The sequence below is a fragment of the Thalassophryne amazonica genome, chromosome 3 (assembly GCF_902500255.1).
Source record: "Thalassophryne amazonica chromosome 3, fThaAma1.1, whole genome shotgun sequence".
Taxonomy (NCBI): domain Eukaryota; kingdom Metazoa; phylum Chordata; class Actinopteri; order Batrachoidiformes; family Batrachoididae; genus Thalassophryne; species Thalassophryne amazonica.
In genome coordinates, this window is record NC_047105.1 from 48213747 (window position 1) to 48230950 (window position 17204).

Here is a 17204-nt window from a genome sequence, read left to right on the forward strand (position 1 = left end):
AATTTTATGAACACCTTTTCTCAACAGTGCTTGAGACAGTTTTTTTTTTTTCCAACTTGTAAATTAGGGATATGTAAAAGGAAATTGGAAAAGTATGTTTCTGTAATCTGATGCCATTTGGTTTCACAAAGCCTGTCATAATTAATGCTTGAATATTATTCTAATTTTAACCATTTTTAAATTTCAATCAACTTTAGGTATGACACAATATAAAACCAGATCAGACTAAAGCTTTAAATAAGCCTTAATGAAAATTCATCTTTATTACTACTGCAAGAATTCAGAATGATATTAACATGAAAAAAAAAATCCTTCTTTAAAATGCCCCATATAACAACATTAACATTTATTCACTTCTTCCTCAGGCCAGGTTTTGTGAGCAGGAATATAAAGTGACGCTGAATTTGCTTGCAGCATTTTCTATCAGAAGGATTTAACCTAATATTGCTGAACGGAATTATTTGATATCCAAACACCTCGTGATTTCTTCTTGCTTAGGAAGATTTTTTTTTTTCAGTGCAGAAGAATTTTTAAACGATATAAATGTACTTTGATTCATGAAATGTTGAGAGGAACATCTTAATACCAAGACATGTCTTATGTGACTTAATGCAAGGTGAAGTGCATATCTGTACCTCCCCTGCTGTTGACAGATGACAAGAGATGTAGAGATGACATCGAGAGAGAGAGAGAAAGAGAGAGAGAGAGCAGATTACATAAGCGTTCACCTCACATGCCTGACTGTGTGACTGCAAAATGCCCAGGAGACTGAAGGATGGAGAAAAGGAACGAAAGGAAAGGAGGAGGAGGGGAAAGCGGAGTAAATTGGAGAAAATTAAGAAGAGGGATTTGAGAGAGAGAGAGAGAGAGAGAGAGAGAGAGGCTGATGAGGGGTTAATAGAAAGGGAAAGTGATGTTGTAGAGGGCGTATGAAGTGGAGCTCAGTCGTTTCAGTTAACACCAGGAGCCTCGCCTCACCCAAAGCAGAAAGACTGTTCCTAAAGAGGCCGGTGATATGCAGCCTGACAAAAGCACTTATCAGATGCAGCACGGCTTGAAAAACCGCTGACATGCTGACGGATGCAAACAGAAAAGCAGACTGATAACCTTATTCAGAATGTGTGGCTGAGAAACATGTTTTGCAATAATTTGTAGTTCCATTTTGAAAGCTGCTGCACACATCCTGCACATCTTAAATAAAGGATAAGATTGCTTTATAAACAGATTTATTCATATTAAAATATAGTAAGCATTCAGACCTATAAGAGAATTGTGCTCACCTGTGATTACTGCCTTGTTTTTGAGAAATACTTTGTGGGAAAAATTTAATAACATAAGAATGAATGACAATGCCCAATAAATTAGTTGTTGTGGGTCCTGGATGACAACCACCCAGGCAGACAATCGGTCCACTGCCACCTCTCAAACATAACTATCCGTCTGCTAGTGTGGCCAGGTGACGTGAGCCTCCCCTTGACCTTTTCCAACCGCTGAGATCCTCAGCACTGAGGCATCTGCATGCTGAAGAAAAAAAACAAGTCTGTTAGATTTACCTGATTTAAATATATATCAGTTTTATATGAGCCGAATGTGTCCAAATGTAATATTCTTCTGTTTCTAATTTAGAAGCAGAAGAAAACAAGAGCAAGCAGAGATTTCTGACGTCCCCCAATCCGGATCGGGATCATCTCCAAAATTCAGCAGAGTCTTCCATACCCTAATATCTATCTGTGGTGCAAATTTGGTGAGAATCCGTGAAGTAGTTCTGACGTAATCCTTCAAACCTTATATAAAGTGAAATATTGATCAAGAATCTGGATCTGGATCAAGATAACCTCCAAAATTCAGCGGCGTCTTCCATGCCCTAATATCTATCCTTCCATGCCCTAATAACTATCTGTGGTGCAAATTTGGTGAGAATCTGTGAAGTAGCTGTGACGGAATCCTTAAAAGCCTATAAAGTGAAACTTGATCCAGGATCCAGATCCAGATCACCTCCAAAATTTAATGGAGTCTCCCATGGTCTAATATCTATCTGTGGTAAAAATTTCATCAAAATGCGTCAGATTTGACGGAATCCTGCTAATAGACGGACAGACAAATAAATAAATAAATAAATAAACACCGATGATTTTATTACGTCCTTGGCGGACGTAATTATATTATTTGGTCTTTCCTCAGTGTGGATCATGCACAGAGAAACATGCACAGAAATCCATTCATTTGATACAAGATCATTCTAGTGTTAGCCAAGGATCCTTTGAAGAGACCTAGTGTGATGGACATCTCTTTGTTGCCTAAGGTTACTGGTTATAACCAGTAACCTTAGGAAACTCTCACGACTGTACACTAAGACAAGACGCAACAGGAACCTAAAGACATGGTTGGACCTTCATTCTCCAGCAAAGATATCTGTGGTTTGCTGCTTTGTGGGGCGGGGGGGTGTCTCTTAATAAAACATTAAGAGACAGCTTGGATTACAGGTAGATTTATTGTTTTTATATGTTATTTATTTGCTCTGTGCCCGGGGTGCGTGTTATTTTGAAAAATACAAGTACTGGATCAGGAGTCATTAGATACTCATTAAATGACTCTGGTCAGAAGTGAGGGCAAATTAACAGTGTTTTTATATTTAGAAGCTTGCTTGAGAAACCTATTTATACAGGGAAAAAAAACAGATGATTTGGAGTGTATCCAGCCATCTTTGATAAACTTGTTTGAGCGAACAACCAGCTGACATTACGCTGCCTATCCGGTTGCTAAGTGCTGACGTAACGCATCACATGATAAATCCGTTTCCGGGTCCAAAGACCTGCAAGTTTACAATTAAAGTTACGTCTGTATGATCCTTTTAAGGATCTACAGTTTAAGTTTAGTTTGTGTTTACATTGTGCGCAAACCTCCGTCCCGCCGTTCTCCGCCTCCACCTCTGTTAACCGCATTCATCTGTTTCTAAGGTAAGAACACTTAATAAAACGTATTTTTCCTTTTACTTTATATATTTTATTATGCACAGGTAAGATCTACATGTCTGTTTGTTAATAAAAAATATTTATTACAATAAACAGGATGTTAAAGTGCAAACTTCACTCTCCCCCCGAACGACATGAACAGGAAGCGATTGCAGCTCACAGCAGCTCCCATTGAAAATAACGGAGAAACAACCTGAGCTTGTGGCATTTTTACATAAAACAAATGCAATAACGTCTAAAAACCCAGTTAATATATCCAGGACAGGTTTAGGCACAATATACAAAGAGTTTTATGTTGCGATGTTAATGCTGTTGTCCGTGTGCAGCGGTTTAAGTGCAGCCTGATCAGGGCACCTTTTTTGTTTGGAGCCGGAAGTTGAAAATCACATGATGCGCTACATCACACTTAACAACTGGATTCACTCTGATTGGTAGTCGTCATGTCGCGGTGCTCAGTATTTGCATAAAATATACTTCAAGTCTATTTTGGCCATGTCTAGCTTGCGGCAGAGCGACTGTTGTCTCTTGCCACTGCAAAACAATCATCCTCATTGAAAATTAATGGCAAGTCACTGCTTTTTCTGTTGCTTACTGTTGCTTGCAGCTAATGTGACTGTACCCTTAACGTCGAACTGGGAGTGTTAGCCATGCCACATAATCTCGTTCTCCTGAAGGGTACACTGTTTTAGGTGTAGTTAGCTGTATAGTGGGAAGTTCCCCCGAGGTAAACACTGTTTTAGGGTGTAGTTAACTGTAAGATAAAACTGCAGTAACTGGGGGACAGCTTCATCTTAAGCTAGGTGTCTAGCATGGTCCAGCCACTGCAATGGCTATACAGTATATGTTAGTTTGTGACAGTGGCAAACATACCATGTGATCTCATTTTTTTTTTCAACATTCTGCTTTCTCAAAATGAAGCTCTTCCAACAAAGCATCAATATAGTTCACAGTAAATTGTCTGACAATAATATGAATTCATACTTTTCAAATAATTATTTATTTTTAATTGGGAACCATAGCTATTGACTTGGTTGCACATCCGGGCACTCTATTTGTGAGCTGTTAGCAATGTGCTTAGCAACGCGGGCTGGGGTGTAAACAATTAAGGACAGTGTAAGTTGATGCAGTTTTTTTTTTTTTTTCATTTTCACCACTGCTTTTGTTTGGGTTTTTATAATGCCTAGGCAATGTGAGCCTTACCAAAAAGTAGTATATTCAAGTATGTTTCAAGTATACTTCGTTTACTTTTTATATACTTATCAGTACTATTTTTTGGTAAGGGGAGGCAGTGGGTTGTACCAACAAAGTGAGAAAGAAAATTAAAATCCGTCAAAACACACCAAGCGGATTATGCGTCACATCGATCCGTATCATGCATTACTTTGGGGAAAATCACCAGCAGTGTGGCCCTTCCTGGGGCAAACCAGCAATTCATAATGCATACACGGCATAGATTATATAACATACAAAAATACCTGGATATTGAACATCTAGCCATTGTGTAGAATCATTTTTCCATCATCCAACTTCAAGTTGGTATGGACAAGATGCCAGTTCTGCTGCTGCTAATTTGGTTTTATATCGCTCCCAGGGGATATTAATTATCCAAACCCTCTGAATAGTTGAAGGCCACACTAAGGTCCCAACAACAGAAATATAACTAAATTCAAACAAATAATTACTCAAATCTGGAATTCATGAGAAAATACCACTCCAAAATACCCAATGTATCTCTATAGTTAAACACGTCGACAGCCGCGTATTTTCACACCAGCAGCAGAAATGACGTGGAAGTAAACTGACAGTGACGTGGCCACAACCAAGTCAGCAGTCACCCATTTTCTAGCTTCTGGCAGCAGTTTAGCCAACATATTCTATATGTTATGACATTAAGCCCTACTGAAATACACATTGCATTTCTATAGCACTGATCCATCCAGTGCTCAATTATGTCTCGTATTTACCCATTAGCTGGCAAGCAGATGTGCTAGCTAGCTACTGTTAGCTCATTTTCTAAATGAATCTCTGTAGTAGCTTAGCTGTACAACAGTAATATCATAATATCATATAATTCTTTCATAAATGGTAAATGGACTGCTCCAAGCTCAAAGCGCTTTACACATCAATGCCTCACATTCACCCCGATATGAGGCTGCTGCCATGCAAGGCACTCAGTACGCAACGGGAGCAGTTAGGAGATTAAGGACCTTGCCCAATGGCCCTTAGTGATTTTCGGTCAGGCTGGGATTTGAACCGAGGAGCCTCCGGTCTCAAGCCCAACGCTTAACCACTAGACCAGTGATTTTCAACCTTTTTTGAGCCGCGGCACCCTTTTTATATTTACAAAATCCTGCGGCACACCACTGTCATGTGTCACGTGTCACGCACCACTAACTCGACTGTCTCTACACGGTGCCTTAGCACGTTAGCAACACGTGCGGTACAGATATGACGTAACATAGTATACTATAGTCATGGAGCTGTATATAAGAACTAGAGAGCGCAGTCCCAATGCTGCACATTAAACGAAAAGGTCCCTTCATGGACAGCGACATGACGTCTCCTAACCAGGCAAAAATATTGACGAAGTACCCGGATGTTAATGCATTTTCAATGGAGATTCACGACTGAACACACTCAGAAAAATGCTCGCAAAATACGTGTTAAAATGCCATTTTGTCCTGGATATCGAGCCAGTAAAATTAAATTACATTAAATTATGTCAGGAACACACACACATTCTCAAATATTAGTGTTGAAAGTTACACGGATCTGTGCTGTTAAGCTACGCTGCTCGGCTGAGCTGCTGCTGCTGTGTTCAACGCAGCGCGGCTCCTAAAACCATTACAATACTTTTATATATATTATATTTTTACACAATTATCCTTTATTGACCGAATTTCATTCATGAAGTCAGTGGTGTGTGTGTGCACATCTCTGTGTGTGTGGCAGCACAGCGCGGGTCATTAATCTCATTATTTTAAGGTGCAAAAAAAAAAACTCCCCAGTCTTGTCCAACAATTTTTAGTCACTAACGACAAGAATTTTAACTAGACATTGGTCTAGCAGTGGAAAATATCAACTAGACATAAGTGAAAATAATGATCCGTGTCATCAGGCGACACAGGTACGGCAGGAGACATACAGTTGTTTATCATCCAAATATCACGGACAAAGTGACAACAATAACCAAAACCACTTACTTATGGAAGGAAATATTGTCTCCCTTGTTCTTCCGTTTGTGACTTTGCCAACATGCACAGCTTTCCGGCATATTCCACCTGTTTCTTGACGAGACTAAGTGAACTTCTATGCACACAAATCACTAACTTGCCCGGATTAAAATGGTGATCACGCCTCCTTGTCGGCACACGGCTCAGCGCTACTGCGTGCTTTGCTGCCATCTACTGGAATAAAAGAGCATTACACCATCTGCCACACTATTACAGCACATACACCCGATAATGGTGATATTTGATAATTGCCCACGGCACCCCTGACGATCGATCACGGCACCCTAGGGTGCCGCGGCACCCTGGTTGAGAATCACTGCACTAGACCATCACCTCTCCTTTCAGAGTTGTCTGGGTGTCTTGGTGGCTTCCCTCACTAGTTGCCTTACTCAGTTTTTGAGAAGTGCCAGCTCCAGACAGTTACTCTACAGTTCTACACTATTTCTATTTATTAATGACCTATGTCAATAAAGTCCAAAACATTTTCACCTAAATGGTCAATGTGAAATTTTGGTTTAACCCCTTGAATTAAAGCTAAACGTCTACACTACGCACACATCTTTATTATTTCATTTGTTGTTATTTCTTTAATTTACATATTAATCTAGTTGCCTGATTAAAAAAACAGTTCAGCATTATTCAGCCCTTTCAATCAATATTATTACATTTGGCAAACTGGGCAAGTGTATCCTTCACTCTGCTTAATTTAAATTCCATTAACATGCTGAAAAAGCAATTAGCATGAAAGGGTGATAATAATAATTAAGTAACAATGTGGGACTGCTTGGAGCAGCTGCAGTAAATGAATGAAGAAATTGGTCAAATTGACAATGAGGAAAATAAAAAAAGAAAGGCTGCAGAGAAGAACCAGATGATAGAGAAAATGGGAAATTAAAACTGGAGAAGACTTTGTGCTGTCTGAAAGCTAAGATTGAAAATCCGTTCCAGCTGTTAGAAAGAAAACCTTTCTTTGAAATCAGTTGTTGATAATGATAGAGCAGCATGCCACATTGACTATATATATATATATATATATATATATATATATATATATATATATATATATACACCTGAATATTTTCCATATTTCTGCACAGAATCTAATTTCTCTTTTGCTACAATAGTCTTGAAATGTTTCAGCAAGTGCAATTCTAACCAACGGATGTCGCTGTTGACTTTATTTCAAGCTGGATCAGTGTTATATATTTTAGGAACTGTAACACTCCAGTGCTAAACAACTGAAATTGAAAAACATTCACATCCACAAAACATATCCAAAGTCACAAAACCATGACTTAAATATAACAAATAAACATTACACTGTATCATATTACATTCATTTAGCTGATGCTTTTATTGAAAGCAACTTACAAGTGAGGAATCACAATTAAGCCACCTTTCAAAGGGAACCTCAGCAAAACAACACATAAACACCAACTTTAAATGCATATGCAATCCACCAAGTGGTGATGCAAGAGGCACTCTTGGAAAAATTGGGTTTTCAAGAGCTTCTTGAAGCTAGAGAGGGACACCTCTGATCTGCTAACATTTGGTGGCTTCTTCCACCATCTGTGGAAACAAGATTTACGCAAATCAGTTGTAGAATGAATTAAAAACAGCAGTGTATCTGACTAAGTGTTGCACATTAAGTTTATTTTGAAATATGTAGCTATACCATGCAGCAAAGTACTGTAATTGCTTATTTCTGGCCCTACAATCTGTAATTGTGGGTATTATGGGATCCCATATCACAGTTTGTCCTTAATGAAATTAGGAAGATACACACATTTATACACAGATTCTCAAATCCTCTGTGCTGTTTGTTTGTCTGTAGTCATGCCATGTACAAATGCATTCTCACTGAACAGTGCACTCAAAAATAAAATAAAATAAAAAATAAAAAACTGAGATTTACTTAAAAATGTTATGTCAACTGGTTCCACACAACTGTTTTAAGTAACTGTTAAGATACTTGGTTTCCTAGTATGGACTCAATACAGTTCATTCAGATGTACAAGTGTATTGGCTAGCTGTAACTTAATTGCATTACTTAGCTGGAACTCTCTTGCTTTAAAATTACATAAATTTTTTTTTAATAAACTAGCAAAAAATAAAAAATACTCTTTCATGTTGTCATTATAGGGTGTTGTGAGTAGAATTTTGAGGGGAAAAAAAATCATTAATTTACTTTGAAACTGAATAATGCTGTAACATAAAATGTAAAAAAAAAAGTGAAGTTCTGTGGACTTATCTAAAAATGATTACTTAGCTGATACATGACTATGTTGCTTTATTAATTAATTTATTAACTAATTAGGTTAGGTAACTAATTAGGTTAATTAATTTATCTTGATTACTATTACATATGAATTATTTACTCAAGTTAGGTCCATATTAAGCAACCAAGTTCTTTAGCAGCTATTTATAGCAGTTAACCACTTGACATAATATTTTAAGTAGATGGTCCTTAAACAAGATGGTAAATTGTCATTAAACAAAATAAGACAGCACTCAAACTATCACACAAAATCCTGCATTTAATAAGTAGTTTCAGTGCATATTAACAAAACAGTTGTTAACAAACTGAAAGATTGTTAAGCATAATCTCGAACAATTCCCTAACAGAAAGTGCAGGCAAATACAAAATGGAGCCAAATTCTGTAAACCAGTGAAATTAGTAGATTTTGTGTAAAGAACAGTAAAGTGCTAATCAAAAACCCTAAGTTATGAAACATCCAAAGTTATAAAACAGTGTGGTGTATTAACAGCTGACAAATGTTTTTTTTGTTTGTTTTTTTTTTTCCAAATACTCACAGAGGCTAAATATCTTGTAAAAAAGACAGCAGAAATGCAACACTAATTTGTTAAGTGGTTAAACATACAGTGCCCTCCGAAAGTATTGGAATACTTAGTATTTCACACATTTTAATTTGTTTATGCCATTTAAAATAGAAAAAAAAACACAAAAAATACAAATTTCCAAAATTATCTTCCTTAAGGCCCTGTCCACACATACTATTTTGGAAAATGCAGCTATTTCCATGCATAATACTGCCAGAATCAGGAATAACTTTTTTGTTTTACCCCACTTTACTCCCAATGTTAGGGCCCCTTCATGCATAACACGATTGAAGCCGACTACCGCACGAAGGAGGAACTGCATGCCATTCGTGAAAAATTGGAGCCGCCTCTATGCCTCGTACACCTGTCGCTATTACCATTCATGCACACCAGTGGCCAAGAGACAGAGAGTGCCCTGTGAGAGCCCATTTGATCCCTCTCTTGGGAGGTGTCGGCCAAATCCCTGGTGTCACACATGAACATCCAACACCACTCGCGAAGCACTTAGGAAATGTGGTGCCATTTGTGCAGTCAGCATGATAACAGAGAGCAGGCGTCTACTTTCTAGCTGGCTGTGAAATTTGTCTAAGTGCCCCCATGAGTGTGGCGGCCAGAGTGTCGGCTCCCCCTCAACACATGGCGTGTGTGTGTACCGCACGTGTGCGCGTGTGCCGCCCCCCCAACACATGTGGCATGCGTGTGTCCCCCCTCCCCCCAACTCATGGTGGGAGCGGGGGGAGCACACTTGCATGAAATTCTGATAGTTATGTACAGACATGATCACACGGGGGCCAGCCAGCCATGTTTGAGCACATATAGAACAACCAGGTGCCTCTCAGCTGATCGCCACACACTGACAGCTGGAAATGATGGCTCAGTGCACACGACGTGTTATATTAAAAACACAGAGACCACAGTAGGACACACACGCTGCTCGCAGGAAATGTGTGCCGCTCACTGGACATGCGCACAGGGCCAGCAGATGTTGACCTGATCAGCGCGCATTGCTTCATTCATGTCATTTCATGACTGTACTTCTGTGACCATGGGTCATCTACAGAGGAACAGAAGGTTCATACTTGTATTGTCCACTCACTAAGAGGGATTCAATAAACTGCAGTGTTTTTTTATGGTGTGTGGTCTTTATTTTTTTCCCCACAGCAGTAACGTCCACGGCCAAAGGGGAGCGTGTCCCCCCGCGACCTAGAGCCGCGAGTCACTGTGGGATTTCCCCACATTGTCATAATTAAAACACAAATCATATTTGCATCGTGGTCACCAGTGGCTCACTGCACCCTGGACATGCCATGCCGGCTGATGCGTTCATGACACGTCAGCCGGATCTTCATGGGGTAAGAGCCTGGCTGATGTCTTTATGAGAGGAGCGCATTAGGTATTTTATGTAAAACATAAAAGAGAGAACAGTAATCCATGTCATTTCATTACTTTCCAGTGTATGTCTAGGCAGAGGCTAACTCCGCTCTTTATAACAGGAATTAAGTGTTATAAATTGGGGTGTTTTATTCATTTTTTGTTCCGCTACTGTGTGCACAACTCTACACATGCTCGCACTGTATTCGTGCGAGCAAACACGAGCATGCCCAAAACCTTTGCCGCGGTATCATGCACGCCTGTCCAACCATGCGTCCCTCCCGACAGCAGGTGGAATGTGTAGAAGAATTTTTAGGTCCATATTTGAACTGTGATGAACTATCAAGTGTCCTGATCCGAACTGTATGTCCTCTGGTTGAACTAGCAGGTGTTCAACCCAAAAAAAGGGCTCTATTAGTCATTCAGTCTGTCAGGGGCTTTCCAAGGCCTTTTAGGTGCTTTCCCGCAGGCCACGTGCAGGGGCCTCAGGCCAGCTGCACGTGTGGCTGAGGCCACGTGCGGAGGGGGCCTCAGGCCAGCTGCACCTGTGGCTGAAGGTCTTTTAAAAAAATCAGTTGTAAATCCTTCACGTTTTAATGGGAGCGTTTGTCACATTGAAATAATGGCCTAACACCTGCTTAGGGTTCACTAGAGGACGCTTCCAATAGAAAACCATGTCTTAGGAATGAAATAAATAAAAAAGTTGAAGGAGGAGCGATGCCCGCGGGTCTCCAATAAATAGACGAGCGCGGTTGTCATATTCAGTCTCTCTAGAGGACTCAGTTTGTCTAAGCTTTGTGTCGAAGGCTTAAATAAACTTAAAAACTCTGTGCATTTTATCTTGCTTAAGGCTGAATTATTCTAAAGTGTTGTGTCATTTTCTAGCATATCACTTGCAATTAGTTTGTGTTATCTAAAAGACGACATCCTGAGAAGACTAAAGACGAGCCGCGACAGAACTTGGCGAGCCAGCTTCAGGAGGGTCCAGGGGCATTCCGGCAGCCTGGGGCAGTCCAGCTCATCCCTCCAGACCGTAAATAACAGTGATCACGACTAAAAGGTAAGCAGAAACCTTTTATAATTTCTGCACGATCTGGAGGAGTGAGTCGGGATTTCCGCCCAAGTTGACAGGTGATATTTTTTAATTGCCTCTTACCCAAAAGAACCTGGACTAAGAAAATTGATAAGAGACTAAAAAAAGATAAGATTGAAAATTATCAGGCCTTGTAGATAAAATGCTCAGAAGGTGTGTGTGTTCCCGGGAAAAAGAATGTCTATGTGAGTGAAAGGTCAGGAATGTTCATGAACTCTGGTGCGGAAAAAGAGTGCGTGAAGAACTAACCTGAATGCTTGGAGAATAATTGGTGTTGAAATTCGTTATTAACGTGCCGGCTGATAGCATGCGCTGTAAGGGTTAATTTAGGGGAGTATACTGACAAATAGATACAAGGTAATACAAGGTTATTTAAAGAGTTTAACAGAGACTGAAGTGAAATAAGTGAGAAAAAGAGTTTAACAGAGAATACGTGCAGAGGAAGCACAAGATAAGCGCCTGAGGGGGCGCAGTAGAAATACCGTACGTGATAAAGAGATTTAAAGTGCAAAGTGGCACAGCTGACAGTAAGTAAAAGAGCTCAATAAAGGACGTCATTTTTTAAGAAAAGAGAAAAACTATAAAAAAAAAAATAAAAAAAAATAAATGAAGAGTTAGTGCAGAATACATGAGAATTAATGAAGCAGAAAATAGTGCAGTAAGGCACCAGATACACGCTTGTGGGGCGTGGGAGAAGAATAAGTAATTAAGTACACAGTAATATGAGTTTTTTTATAAGAAAAGAAAAAGAGAATATTTTCAGTGCAAAGGCACATTAAGCTCACGAGGAGCTCAGTAAGTGAAAAAAAAAAAGGTAGAAGAAAGTGCAGAAAGGCACAGGATACACACGCGAGGCGCGGTAAGGCGTAGAAATAAATGAAATATTGTATGCTCAGAAAGGAGCTTGTGAAAATAATATAGTAGGCACAGGATACGCACACGAGGCGCGGTAAGGCGTAGAAGTAAATGAAATATTGTATGCTCAGAAAGGAGCTTGTGAAAATAATATAGTAGGCACAGGATACGCACGCGAGGCACGGTAAGGCGTAGAAGTAAATGAAATATTGTATGCTCAGAAAGGAGCTGGTGAAAAATATATTAAGCACAGGATACGCACGCGAGGCGCGGTAAGGCGTAGAAGTAAATGAAATATTGTACGCTCAAAGAGGGCTTGTAAAAAAAGTAATATATGAAGTTGCTGACAGCGCCGGAGAAGCTGTCTAACGTGAAGAAGAGATACATGCTTAAACAGAACACATTGGTGTTAAGTGAATAAAAAGGTTGTTTAAAGCCGCGGAGTGAAAAGTGGCAGAAGTCTAGATAGAGATATATAGAAAGTTGTTTTTAATAATTTTTGTGTATAAAGCTGTTGAAAATTGTGTGTGGGAGAGTGGAGAGTAAGCGGGGAGGTGCAAGCAAAAAGCTGTGAGGGCTTGCAAGCTGGCTGACATACAAGATTAATGTGAAAGAGTATGAGGGGGAGGTATTTAGACCCAACAGGAGGACTTGGGAGGTGCATGACAGGCAGAGAGGAAAGTGTGAAACAGAGACAGTGAAGAAAAAGACAGGAGAAGAGTGCTATGTAAATACAGAGAAGGTAGATATTATTTCAAAGAGAGAAAACTAATAAACAAACATAGCAGAAAAAGACGAGAAGCAGAAAGTTAAAAAAAAAAATTAGAAGGGAAATAGAAAGTCGGGAGCAAAGACATTAGGAGGTGTTAGGGTTGTAAGAGGATTAAATAAATAAAGTTGGTTATAAATCAAAAAGAGATAAAGCTTAGATTATAGTGAAAAAGCTGACAGACTGATCAATGCTTGGGACAGTCTTTGATGGGAGACTTAAGTGATGATGAAATAATACTCCCAGAACATTACTTGACTGACGGAGACATCGAAACCCAGGGAATCAAGACACATTTTTGGCTGGAAAGGACCTATTTTGACAGGGTAGGAGCAGAACATTGGCAGGACGAACAAGAGATCAATCAGAAATTATGGCAGATTACTAAGGTAATCAATCTGAAGCAAAAGAAAGAACAATTCCCTCTAATTAATTGGGAGCTGCTGATAAGACGTCTGTGGCATCAGGGTTTAACCCCGTGGCTGGAGCTGCTTTGTGCTGACCCTAATAAAGAACTTAGCATACCATTAAATCATTTAGTAACACTACCAACCGATCCAGGTGAAGAACTGTTTCCTAGGTTGACTCTGACTGTGGTCCCAAGGAAGGTTCGGTGGGAAACAGGTAAATTTTCATATTTAGTTAAAGAAAAAGAAGACGGGCATAGCAGTTGGAAATTTAATCCTTTTAAGGGTTTAAAATACAAAACAGGTGTTACAGCCAGCAAGTTATTGGTCTGGATCAGGACAGCCCCTGAGGGACTACCAGAACACCATAGAAACACCTCACATAGCGTTTGTCAGGGTTACATGGGTAACTCTCAAGGTCAAGGTCGGGAAAGTACCCCGCTAGACTTAGTACTAAGAAAATATCCAGGAAAACGCATTAAGGCCAACCAATGTATGAAAAAGTGGCACAAAAGGTCACATGGGGGCAGGCAATGGCCTTTGGAGGGATCATTTGATCCCGTGATGTGTGAAGCAGTTGCGGTAGAAATACAGAAAAAAGAAATTAAAGATCAGCAGAAGAACGTAAATAACAACAAAAAACGCACTGAAGAAAAAGAAGTTTTGGCCTTGTTCAAGCAGGAAGCACAGAGGCTACAGCAGAAAAGAGAAAAAATGACAGAGGAAAGATCCAAAGAGACTAAAGCCAGTGCACCGAGCTGGGAAGCAGAGCCACCCCCATATAAACGTCATGATATGGGGAAGACAGCTGGACAATTTGTATTAGGAACTCGTGAAGAGGACCAAGGCATGGATGTGGAGGGCAAATTCACACTGACAATAAAAGCTCGAGAGCCACAAGGAGACAGGTCCTCAGTCTGTCAAATGGATCATACAAGGTCTCCAAGTCCGAAAGTAAGTGGTCGCACACCACGACCAGCAGGGGGGGCCAGAAATAACAGTGACACGGAGGTAGACGAGGATAAAGAGAGAGACCTGAAGGCTCCGCCTGCACATCGAGGTCCACTGAAAACCGTCCCCTCCCACCATAAGTCAGCCGACTGGACCTTCACAGGCTATAGAGGCTCCGAAGAGTGGCACAAGAGCTTCTGTGACACACTGGATCTGGCCAGAAGAGATAATGAAGAACTAGCTGAGCAACTTCGGCTAGCGAAGGAAAGAATACAAAGACATAGGGACGCCGAGGAAAGAAGAATATTACAACAATCGACGCCCAATCAAGGGAATCACATTATAGAGCCACCCACCCGAAAAATTTCTGGTGAGATCATCATTGAGACTGCAAAAGAGGCCCGACTCAGGCAAAGACAACAATGTGTAGCCAAAGACATAGCGGCTTTAGAACAGAATATAACCGACTGGATGGACTGCCTGGAACCAGTCAGTCGCACTCGATCTGGAAGACAGTATGGAGCCCGCACAGAAGAAGAGGAGGACGAAGACCTCATATGCCCATTGGTGGTTAGAAATGGTCATCATGTGTATACCCCATGGAGCTGGACAGACATGGTGGGGCTGGCCAACAGACTGCCAGACATCACCCAAGGAGCTGGGAGATGGATAACTGCCTTAGAAGAAGGCACTGCAGGGGTAACCTTGTCTTTAGGTGACATAAAAGCCTTGCTAATGCATGTCATGGGAAAACATGACACTGAAGAATTAGCAGGAAAGGTTGGACTAACACAGATGATGGGCACTAATCAACATGATGAAGTCCCCTTTAATCGCTATAGAAACTCCATGTGGGAAGGACTGAGAAGAAAGTACCCTGAGGTCTTGGATCCCTCTAAATTGGATGATGAGGAGTGGACACCTGAAGAGTGCCCAAAGAAGTTCCTGCACCGATTCCAGAAGAGATGGGCGGAGGAAACAGGAAATGCATGGAACCATTCTCCAGCAACTGAAATCCTGTTTAAAATAACTGTAAAAAAGGCTCTACCAGATGAGGTTCAGAAAGCCCTAGATGGAGTTGTGGGACTATCACAAATGAATTGGGCTTTATACTCTGAGCATATTTGTCACCATCTTGAAATCTACAAGAAAGAAAAACAAAAAGAAGAAGATGCAGCAAAATCCCTGACGAAAAAATTGGTGCAGATGCAGTTGGGAGAGCTAACCAAAGTCAAGAAAGAAAAAACAAAGACCCAGGCACCAATGATGACCCCTGTTCCTTCTGAGTCGGCAAGCCTAGCCCCTACGACAAACACTGCTGCCACCATACAGGCACCTGTGGTAACAGCCACACAGAGCCCCCAAGGAGCAGCAGGGAGCACTGCTGCAGGAGAAGTCTCGGCACCAGTGGAGCATCACTATCACTACCATAGCACTGGCACACCCGGAAATGGACCCACCTACAGTCATGGGTGGAGAGGAGAGTCACGGAACTTTCAAGGTCAAAGAGGAGGGTGGCGAAGAGGATCTCGCCAACCTTCATTTGGAAACAGATTCCAAAACTCAGCTCCCAGGAACAGTCAAGCGGGACCGCCTATGGGACCAACACCCCCAATAGGGGATCAACCCTCTAATGAGTGTTGGAGCTGTGGACAACCTGGACATCGAATGAGAAATTGTCCGGCCCGACCTTGGGTTGGACCCTCTGCCTATTGGCAATAGGGGGGCCTAGAGAAGACAGAGGGGGAAACGGTGGCATTGGCTATTTCGATGATACCTAAGGAAGAGCCAACCGTCACTGTTAATATACAAAACAGAGATTTCCCTTTCATGGTGGATACAGGGGCAACATACTCTTGCATAGGGAAAATAGGCGCTCATCTCCCCCTCTCTGGGTCTGTAATTAAGACCATCGGCTTCTCTGGGAAGACTCAAATAATACCTTTTACACGCCCACTTCCTGTAACGATTGCAGGAAAAACAATTGAAGCACCCCTGTTATACTCACAAAATACACCTGTGAATTTGCTGGGAAGAGACATTTTATGTAAGCTACAAACCCAGATAGTGTGTACCCACCAAGGACTGCAAATACACTTTCCTGACGAAGCACTCGCCAACATTATGGTGCTTATGGACATGGAAAACAAGGTCCGACCTGTGCAACCCATGGTATACTGGCTGAAGTTACAACCAGAAAATTCAAATCTTCAACTGGAATGGGAAAAATGGAAGCCCTGGGCAGAACAACACTATGAAGCAGTATGTACACCTAGTTTACCTTTACATGTCACCCTGATGTTCGATGCTAAACAAGAACAAACTGACTATGCATGCTGCTGGGATGCATTGATGAATCAACGGCTGTTTCACATAACCACCACAGAAATTTATTTAGGCCCCCAAGGGGCCGCAGCTTCTGTCAAGCTAACTTCAGCTGAACAACAATGGTATCAATTGCCGAATGCCACACCTCATGTGACCCTTTTAGTCTCTGAAAAGTACGAATCCCATGACCTAGGTCCAATGGTAAAGACAGCCTCAGAAGTTGAAGAATGGCAAAACATGAAAAGTCCACAAGTACATCTGTCAAAAGACCAGCAGTTTGTACGAATTAATTTAAAAGTAAATGATGAGGCTATAGCTCAAAAAGTGGAGCTCAATCCTAGACCAGAGGGACAGATGGTGTTATCGGCCCAACAAGAGAAATTG